Here is a 9110-nt window from a genome sequence, read left to right as displayed (position 1 = left end):
TATATATAATCCTTTCAACTCTGCGTAATCGTCTCCTTAGGGTAAATGCACAGAGATTGAAAATATAAGCCAAAGGATATGTGCATCCTTTGGGCTATTGACAGAGTATCGGGATGCCTTCCCACAAAAACTGAACAATTATTCTCCCTTCAACAATTTATAAAATTTCCATTTACCATAGCCTCATTAATGTTGGGAATGCTCCTATTTTTATTCATCTTTGCTGATGTAATCATTGCAATTTCTTGCCAAGGAAGCCTAATTCCTTCTAATGTCATTGACCATTTCGTGATTCATCTTAATAAGCATGTATTGTACAAATCCTTGACAGACAGGAGAGAAATGAAGGGATGGCACGAAAGAGAGGGAAAAGTAATTGTATTCATTTAAGAAAACCAAGTACCCAACACATGCAGAGCATGTGCTAAGCCCTGCAGGCATGGGCATGAGCGAGAGAGAAGAGAGGGAGCACCTGCCCTGTGCTCTGCCCCAGGTCTGCCGAGTCTCATGGGAGACACACAAGGAGGGACAGTATTTATCCTCCGAGAGCCTGTAATCTCACTGGGGAGGGGGAAAGACAACACATAAGAAGGTGTTCAGAACATAATTCCTCCCTTCCCTATTCTTTCATGGAACTGCCTTTCCACGTCCAACACGGCTTGGGGGTTAATCTGAAACTCTTGTTATGTGTCCACCTGCCTCTCTTCCTGGATCACCCGAGAGCCCCAGAGGGCAGGGATGGTGTCTTACTCATACCCCCATCACAGCGTGTCAGAGAATGACTTCATAATTCCTACGCAATTAATTATTCAGTAAAACAGTGGCAGGTGGCCATGTCCTCTGCCCACTGCCCACCCCCACCCCCACCCCCATCCTGGAACCCGGGATGCCCGAGAGCATCAGAAATACAGGCAGGTACTCATCTTCTAGGGGATGGGAAGATACAGGAAATGCATGTGATCAGCATGAAATTACTGGTTTGATTCAAATACCGCCGTATTCCCTCCACCGCAGACCCCAGGACTTTCCTCTGTGCGTTTACTGACATGGCTGAAACGGGTAGGGGGACTCCAGGGTCTAGGGTTGGCTGGCATGCTTGCCTCCTTGCTTTTCACCTTCTCATACAGTATGGATGTCTTCCCAGGCCCCGCAGACCTCAGATCCTCTCCTGCCCCCCTTCTGAATGTCTGACTCTGGAAACCAGCCCCTCCGCACGTAGGCTGAACAAGGTTCATATCACATGACCTGTCCGCATGTATTTTTTCCCCTTTTACCTGCTGCACTTTCTCCAGCCCATCCCTTTGCGCCGCTCCTGGCAGTTTCCATCCCAGCCCCGCAAGTTCACCTTTCTCTTTTCTCTAAGATACAGGCGTCTTCCCCTCACTATTCACCGATGCGTATCACCTGTATTGCCCAAAGCAACTAGGCCCAGCGCTGCGACGACATAAAGCTTTGCTTTGCTCATATTCTGATGTTGCATTTGAACTGAGTTCATTCAAATTCCACTTAGAATCTCAAGAAAGCTTCAGATCCGTGTGGGCTGGAGGGGGTTGGAAAGGCCTGGCCGACAAGGTCGGGAGTGGAATCTGCGTACCGTGTAAGATTTAGGTGTCAAGGGGGGCAGAGGTCTCTATTCCCTTGCCCCTTTCTTCCCTTCTCGCCTCCACACACTTCTGAGGAGCCTTCGGCAAGAGAGAAAAGAGGAATATTGTTAGCAAAATACTGTATCGAAGGAGGTAAGGAGATGCTGTGGGTACCCCTGCCTGGTTCACATCCGCGCACAAGCCTCAGAAGGACCTGGCCCTGGACTTGCAGGAAGCCCCGAGACAGACTGGATGAGACACAGACACGGAGGCCAGTGGAAGAGCGAAAGGGGGGGACCAGGGCAAGATGGGAGCTTCAAAAGTGTGACTGAGAAGTGTTGAGAAGGGACAAGGGCTGTGATATCTTGTGCCACCTTCCAGATGGCATGTGTATTAGCTCATAATAAACTCTCGCTCTTCTGCCTGCGCAGCCTCCCACGTCACAGATACAACTGAGAGGCTGCAGTGTCCCCGACCAGACAAGTCCTGTGCCAGGTGCTGTGTGGATGTTACCTCACCCAACACCACCAGGTGGGATCCAAGACCACCAGGACTCCCAGTCAGGGGTTGGGGTGCCTAAGAAGCACCTTTGGATTATATGTGGAATTTTAAAATGGGATGCAGATGAACTTATTTACGAAACAGAAACAGACTCACAGATTTTGAAAACAAACATACAGTTACCAAAGGGGAAGTGTGGTGGGGAGGGAGGGACTGGGGGTTTGGGAACGACAAAGTCACTCTTTTGCATATGAAACGGATGGTCAATGGGGACCGGCTGTCCAACACAGAGAGAGCTACTCAGTGTTTTGTGATGACCTATATGGGAATGGATACATGTATGAATCTCTTTGCGGTACAGCAGGAATTAACACAACATTGTAAATCAATTATACCTCAATAAAAAATGGTGTAATTTTTTAGGAGTTCCTTTGTGGCTCATTGGGTTAAAAACCTCACATAACGTTCATGAGGATTAGAGTTTCAGTCCTGGCCTGGCTCAGTGGATTAATGATCCAGCGTTGCCACAAGTATAGTTTGCAGACACAGGTCAGATCTGGTGTTTCTGTGGCTGTGGTGTAGGCTGACAGCTGCATTGCCAACAAACCCTAGCCTGGGAAATTCCATGTGCCATGGGTGTGGCTGTAAAAAGAAAAAAAAAACATTCTTTTTTTTTTTTAAGAAGAAGAAAAAAATCACTTTGGAGCAGAGCATAATGGCAACAGATGCCCCATGTCCTTAGATCTGGAGTGGGGTTCAGGAACATGGATTTTTAGTAAGCATCCTGTGACACTGATGCAGAAGTCCAACGACCAGAGTAGTCTATCCAAATGGGATCATTCTGGAATGCCAGACCGGCCCTTTGAGCCCTTGGCATCAGCCAGTCTTTTAATGCCTCGGAGCCCGCCATCCTGTCCCCATGCCAGCAAAAGTCCCTCCTGGTCACCCTTCCTCCACACGATGCTTCTATGCTGCTCCAGCATCCCTCTCCCCACCTCCTCCTTCCCTCTCTCCCCTTCCCTCTGGGCCACTTGAAACCCCCACTGCCCGGTAAACTCCCCTACATCTTTGACCCTTTCCCTACAGCCTGTGATCTTAGATAAAACCCAACTCTCTAATAAGGACACCACTCCCCGGGGCCACCGCTAGCTTTTATGGTGCCTTGGGTAAGTTAGAAAGTGGCCCCTATGGTTAGAACGTCACATGGGTTTAAAGTCACCCCATAGGCAATCCAGCCCCTGAGGACCCAACATGTGATGAAAGCACAGATTTCAGCCCCAGCCCCTCCTGAGACGGTGCGCAAACTGTGCAAACTCCGTCTGACCCCTTCCTTGCAGCCCTGAGTGGGGATTGCTCAACCTCCACTCCCCGCTGGGCCCAAGGTCAAGAAGAGGGCTGCTGTCCCTGGTGCCCTTTCCAAACCTTTTCTCTTCATCTTCCTGCTAAATCCTCTGCTCCTCGGAGACTCGGCCCGGTGGTTGTACAAGGCTCTAATATTCATCACAAGCATCAACCCCCAGCCTCGTGCTGAATACTGATGGTTGCTCTCTCTCCTCCATATCCACGGTCTTGCTGGAAGACTAGCATGTCCACAGCTCATCCAATGCCGAGTCACAGCTCACAAACCTCCTCAGTCCAGTGGCCTTCATTTCATTCCCTTCAGATGACCCCACAGGGAACTTGGTTGGCGTGGTCCCAGGTCAGTAGCTCAGCCCAAACCGCAATCCTCTTCCCACGGTTCACTCCTGCTCTCGCTCCCACTGCATCTGCCACAGAGCCCCGAGCCCGAGTCCTTCGTTTTCTGCCTCCCCAGCCAAGACCACACAGCCGACCTGAACCAGTCTCTCACGAGCACCTACCTTCTACCTCATTCTTCTGAGAAAACCTCATGCATCCCATGATCCCTCAGCCCTCTTCTGCTCTTGAAGAAAAGCACACAATTCTGTCACAGCGCCAGGGTCTCCAAACTCAGCTGGGTTCTGAGTGTGGCCGATCAAGGGTCCTTTTCCTGGCGCTCTGTAAGCCATCTCTCTCACTCTCCCCAGGAACTGTTCCAACCTCCACAGCCCTCTTCAAGCCCCTCCAGCCCCCAGCTCCAAAGCACCTCCATCTCAGCAGATAACAGCTCTTCCTATCTTTTTTTGTTGTTGTTGTTTTTTTTTCAGCTGTGCCTGCAGCATGTGGAAGTTCCTGGGCCAGGAATCAAACCCAAGCCACAGCAGTGACAAGGCTTAATTATTCTTTTTTTTTTTTTTTTTCTCAGCTTTTTAGGGCCAAACCTGCGGCATATGGACGTCGGAGCTACAGCTGCCGACCTACACCACAGCCACAGCAGCGTGGGATCTGAGCTGCATTTGCGACCTACACCGCAGCTCTCCGCAACACCAGATCCCCAACCCACTGAGTGAGGCCAGGGATCGAACCCTCATCCTCTTGGATAGTAGTCGGATTCATTTCTGCTGCACCACAATGGGAACTCCCAGGTTGAATTCTTAACCCCTGGACCACCGAGAACTCCTATCTCTTCCTATCCTAATAAGATCATTGACGCCTTAAAATGAGCAATGCCCTAACTGTCTAGCCCTCACCTCCACTCTTATCCATCTGCACCCCTCCTGTGCCTTCTCCCACAGGGGTAAGAGTCCTTCCTCCAACCCCAGGCCAGCCCCTCCGCCTGTGTTCTCCACCCCCGGAAACTGACTTCGTCAGTTTTCATTCCTTATCTTTCTTTTCTTTTTTTTAATTTAGAGAATATTTATTAGTTTCTATAAACAAACCCATATAGATAAGACCTTACATATTTAATGCATATTTATTTATTTATTTTAGGGCCACACCCATGGCCTATGGAAGTTCCCGGGCTAGGGGGTCAAATCCGAGCTGCGGTCAGTGGCCTAGGCCACAGCCACAGCAACTCGGGATCCAAGCCACATCTGCCATCCATATCGCAGGTCAGGGCAATGCCAGATCCTTAACCCACTGAACTGCGCTAGGGATCAAACCCAAGTTCTCATGGATACTAGTTGGGCTTGTTACCACTGAGAAATGAAGGGAGCTAGAGGTGATACCTTTTTTTAATTAAAAAAAAAGAAAAGGGATAAAGGAGTTCCCACTGTAGCCGGCGGCAATGAACCAGACATGCATCCACGAGGATGTGTGTTCGATCTCTAGCCTCTCTCAGTGGGTTAAGGATCTGGCATTGCTGTGGCTGTGGTATAGGCCAGCAGCTACAGCTCCAATTCAGCCCCTAGCCTGGGAACTTCCATATGCCATGGGTGTGGCCTTAAAAAGACAACAAAGAATAATAACAATAATTTAAAATTTTTATAAAGGATAAAATTTAAAAAAAAAAAAAAACAGGAAACAGTAAAGTCCTTGTTACAGTTGTGGTACCTGGCACCATTTTTTAAAAATTAGCCTCTCAATCATCATCTGGAAAGAAAACATTCTAGAAAAACTTCATTAAAAACAGCTCTGATTGGAATTCCCACTGTTACTGCTGTTCAATCCCTGGCCTTGCTCAGTGGGCTAATGTTCGGCCCTAAAAAGAAAACAACAACAACAACAAAACCAGCTCTGATAAAGCATGGTCACTACAACATGTCATAAAGCAGGTACAAATTTTGTACATTCACAGACGTAGGATACCATGCTGTCTACATCTTTAACACCAGAGCATATAATTTAAAAGGCATTATTTGAGACTTGATTCTATTTTCGCAGCAGAGGACCCAAAGGATGGTTGTGACACAGCTCTGACACAGAAAAGCACCTTTCTTTTTTTTTTTTTTTCTTTTCTTTTCTTTTCTTTTTACCACTGCACCTGCAGCATATGGAGGTTCCCAGGCCAGGGGTCACATCGGAAGTGCAGCTGAGAACTACACCACAGCCACGGCAACACGGGATCTGAGCTACAGATGGAAGCAGACTGGAAGGGACCAGAAGGTGGGGTGGTGCTTCTACTGCTGCTGCTTGGAGGTATACCTGGTTCGATGTCAATGCCACTTCCAAAAACTTTTAGTTCCATTTCAGACTTTTTTTTTTTTTTCTCTCTTACAGTAGTGATCATGCTGTGCTGAGCGCCAAAGGAATTAATCTTCTGAAAGAAAGGCTGGCTGACTTGCATAGGACGACTTGGGCTCTGTGCCTAGGCTGTGGGGTGTGTGTGGTGATGGGGGGTAAAGTGTCTGAGGCAGGGCAATTAAAGGCTGCCCCGTAGATCCTACTTTAGGCAAGAAACATGGGATGCTGGTAAAAGCACTCCAACATGCTGGAGAGCCCTCAGTGACTGGGCAGTGTTATAAGAATGTCTGACCAAGGCTGTTGCACTTGTCCAGGATAAAGATTGGATGCCTGGGTAAGATTCACTGCAGCCTGGAGAAGATGTGTATCAATCACTTGGGAACCTCCTGGTCCTGATGCCTGACCCAGCTGATGTTCATACAATACAGGAACGGGCTGCATAGCTGACATTTGTTGAAAGGCAAAACCCAGTAGTGCCTTGGCAGGTTCCTGGTGTTGGGTGGCTGGAAAGTGGTGGGTGGCAGTCCCAAAGAGGACCACAGATGGCAGAGATAGACAGCTTTGCATAAAGGCTGGCTGAGAGCCCTGCGGTTGAAGTGAAGAACTAAATAATTCCTGAGCCTGGAGAATGGCAGGTCTAGCACCCAGACTCAGATGGGCTGGATGCTGGCCTTGCAGGGGTGCATAAATGGAGCTTGGAACCTGCTGAACTAAAGTTGGCTGGGAAAGACCTGGTTGGAAGCTTTGTGGCTGAGCCAAGGATGGGGCAGCCAATTGTGTATGTTGGGTGTTGAATAATGACTTGGGACCATGTAGAAAGCTGGGATTTGAGCTGCTACAGACTGAGACACATAAACATATGAGCTCTGTTTCTATGGGGTGATAAGAGAAGGCACACAGCTTAACTGTGAAAAACGACTTGCAAAAGTCAGGCTCCTTCTCTGGAATTTGGGGTTCACTTTACAGTCTGATGTGATTGTCAACTCCTTATCTTTTTCTTTCTTTTAGGGCTGCACCCACAGTATGTGGAATTCCCAGGCTGGGGGTTGAATTGGAGCTACAGCTGCCGACCTACACCACAGCCACAGCAATGGTGGATCCCTGACCCACTGATGGAGGCCAGGGTTTGAACCCACATCCTCATGGATACTAGTCAGATTCATTTCCTCTGGGCCACAATGGGAACTCCCACTCCTTATCTTTCAACCTCTCCATCTCTAATGTTTTCCTACCTCTTATTTTTATAAATACTTTCAATGGAATTTCCTTTGTGGCTCATCAAGTTAAGAACCCGACATAGTGTCTGTGAGGAGGCAGGTTCTATCCCTGGCCTCACTCAGTGGGCTAAGGATCCCGTGTTGCCGAAAGCTGCAGCATAGGTCACAGATGCACCTTGGATATGGCGTTACTGTGGCTGTGACACAGGCTGGCAGCTGCAGCTCCTATTCTACCCCTAGTCTGGGAACTTTCATAAACCGTGGGTGTGGCCCTAAAAAAAAAAATCATCAATCTTTCCCATTGCCAAAATCAGTAGAGGGCTTTCTACATTTTTCTTACTGTTGCACATAAATCTATTGCTCACTCTCTTTCTAGAAACCATCTCCTCCCTCGTGACTGTAAAGACATCCTCTCTGTGCAAATGTAGGTCCCCACTTTAGACTCCTTCTCCACCCACCACTTAATCTTTGGGGTTCCCTGTGAATCACTCCTTAAATTACAACTTTCCACACAATGATCTTGGACAATAGCATCCCTTGTTTGAGGGGTTTTTTTTTTCTTTTTCTTTTTTCCTTTTTTCTTTTGCCTTTTCAGAGCCGCACCCATGGCATATGGACGTTCCCAGGCTAAGGGTCGAATCAGACTGCAGCTGCCAGCCTACAGCACAGCCACGGCAACGTGAGATCCAAGGTGCATCTGCAAACTACAAGGCAGCTAGCGGCAACACTGGATCCTTAACTGATCGATGCTAGGGATTGAACTAGCAGCCTCAAGGACACTTTGTCGGGTTCTCAGCCTGCTGAGCCACAACAGGAACTCCAGCATCCATTGTTGAGGTTTTTCTTATTGCCTATAGTCTAGTAACTCACGAGTTTATCCCCCAGCCTGGATTTCCTTCCTGAACATCAGATTTGTGTAGAGAGCTGTGTGCTAGGCCCCTCCACTGGGACATTTCATAGAACAGGCACCTTGAACTAGACCAGTCTAAAGCTGAACTCAGAGTTCCCGTCGTGGCGCAGTGGTTAACAAATCCGACTAGGAACCATGAGGTTGCGGGTTCGGTCCCTGTCCTTGCTCAGTGGGTTAACCATCCGGCGTTGCCGTGAGCTGTGGTGTAGGTTGCAGACGCGGCTCGGATCCCGCGTTGCTGTGGCTCTGGCATAGGCCGGTGGCTACAGCTCCGACTGGACCCCTAGCCTGGGAACCTGCATATGCCATGGGAGCAGCCCTAGAAATAGCAAAAAGACAAAAAAAAAAAAAAGCTGAACTCATCATCTCCACCCTTACCCCAGAGCTGCTCCTCCTGTGATCCCCGTCTTAGTCAAGAGCACCATCATCCCCTCCTCCGGGTAAGGCAGACACCCGGATTCACCTTTCACTCCACCCTCTCCTCAGCAATCTGCCTCCAGGATCTGCTCCTTTCATTGCCCTGATTTTTAATATCTGTCCCCCCCACACACACCCTGCACCTGCTGATGATAAATTGTGTGGTAATTCATCATCACTCTCCTGGACGATTGCGACAGCCTTCTAACTGGATGCCTAATTCCAGGGTTTTCATTCTCACAACCATGCCCCACATAATGCTTAAAGGGATCCATCCAAACCCAGACCTGGCTGTGTCGCTCTCCTGCTTTACAACCCGTGGCCTGTCCGTTAGAGATTTAAATTCTTGGCACGACCCAACACTTGGCCTCTACTCGCGGTGGAGCCTCGTTTTGGTAATCCGCTGCTTCCATCGTGCTGCTTCATCCTCCGCTCGTCTCTCGTCCAGGAATGCCCACC

The 9110-nt window shown here is 48.8% G+C and overlaps 1 pseudogene; it reads right to left on the bottom strand.

Moving 5' to 3' along the window:
- Window positions 1–2920: 2920 nt before the first annotated feature.
- Window positions 2921–8659, bottom strand: LOC125112107 (protein PRRC2C-like; annotated as a pseudogene).
- Window positions 8660–9110: the final 451 nt, after the last annotated feature.

This window comes from Phacochoerus africanus, chromosome 11, assembly GCF_016906955.1.
Source record: "Phacochoerus africanus isolate WHEZ1 chromosome 11, ROS_Pafr_v1, whole genome shotgun sequence".
NCBI lineage: Eukaryota > Metazoa > Chordata > Mammalia > Artiodactyla > Suidae > Phacochoerus > Phacochoerus africanus.
This window is presented reverse-complemented; position numbering and strand designations above follow the sequence as displayed.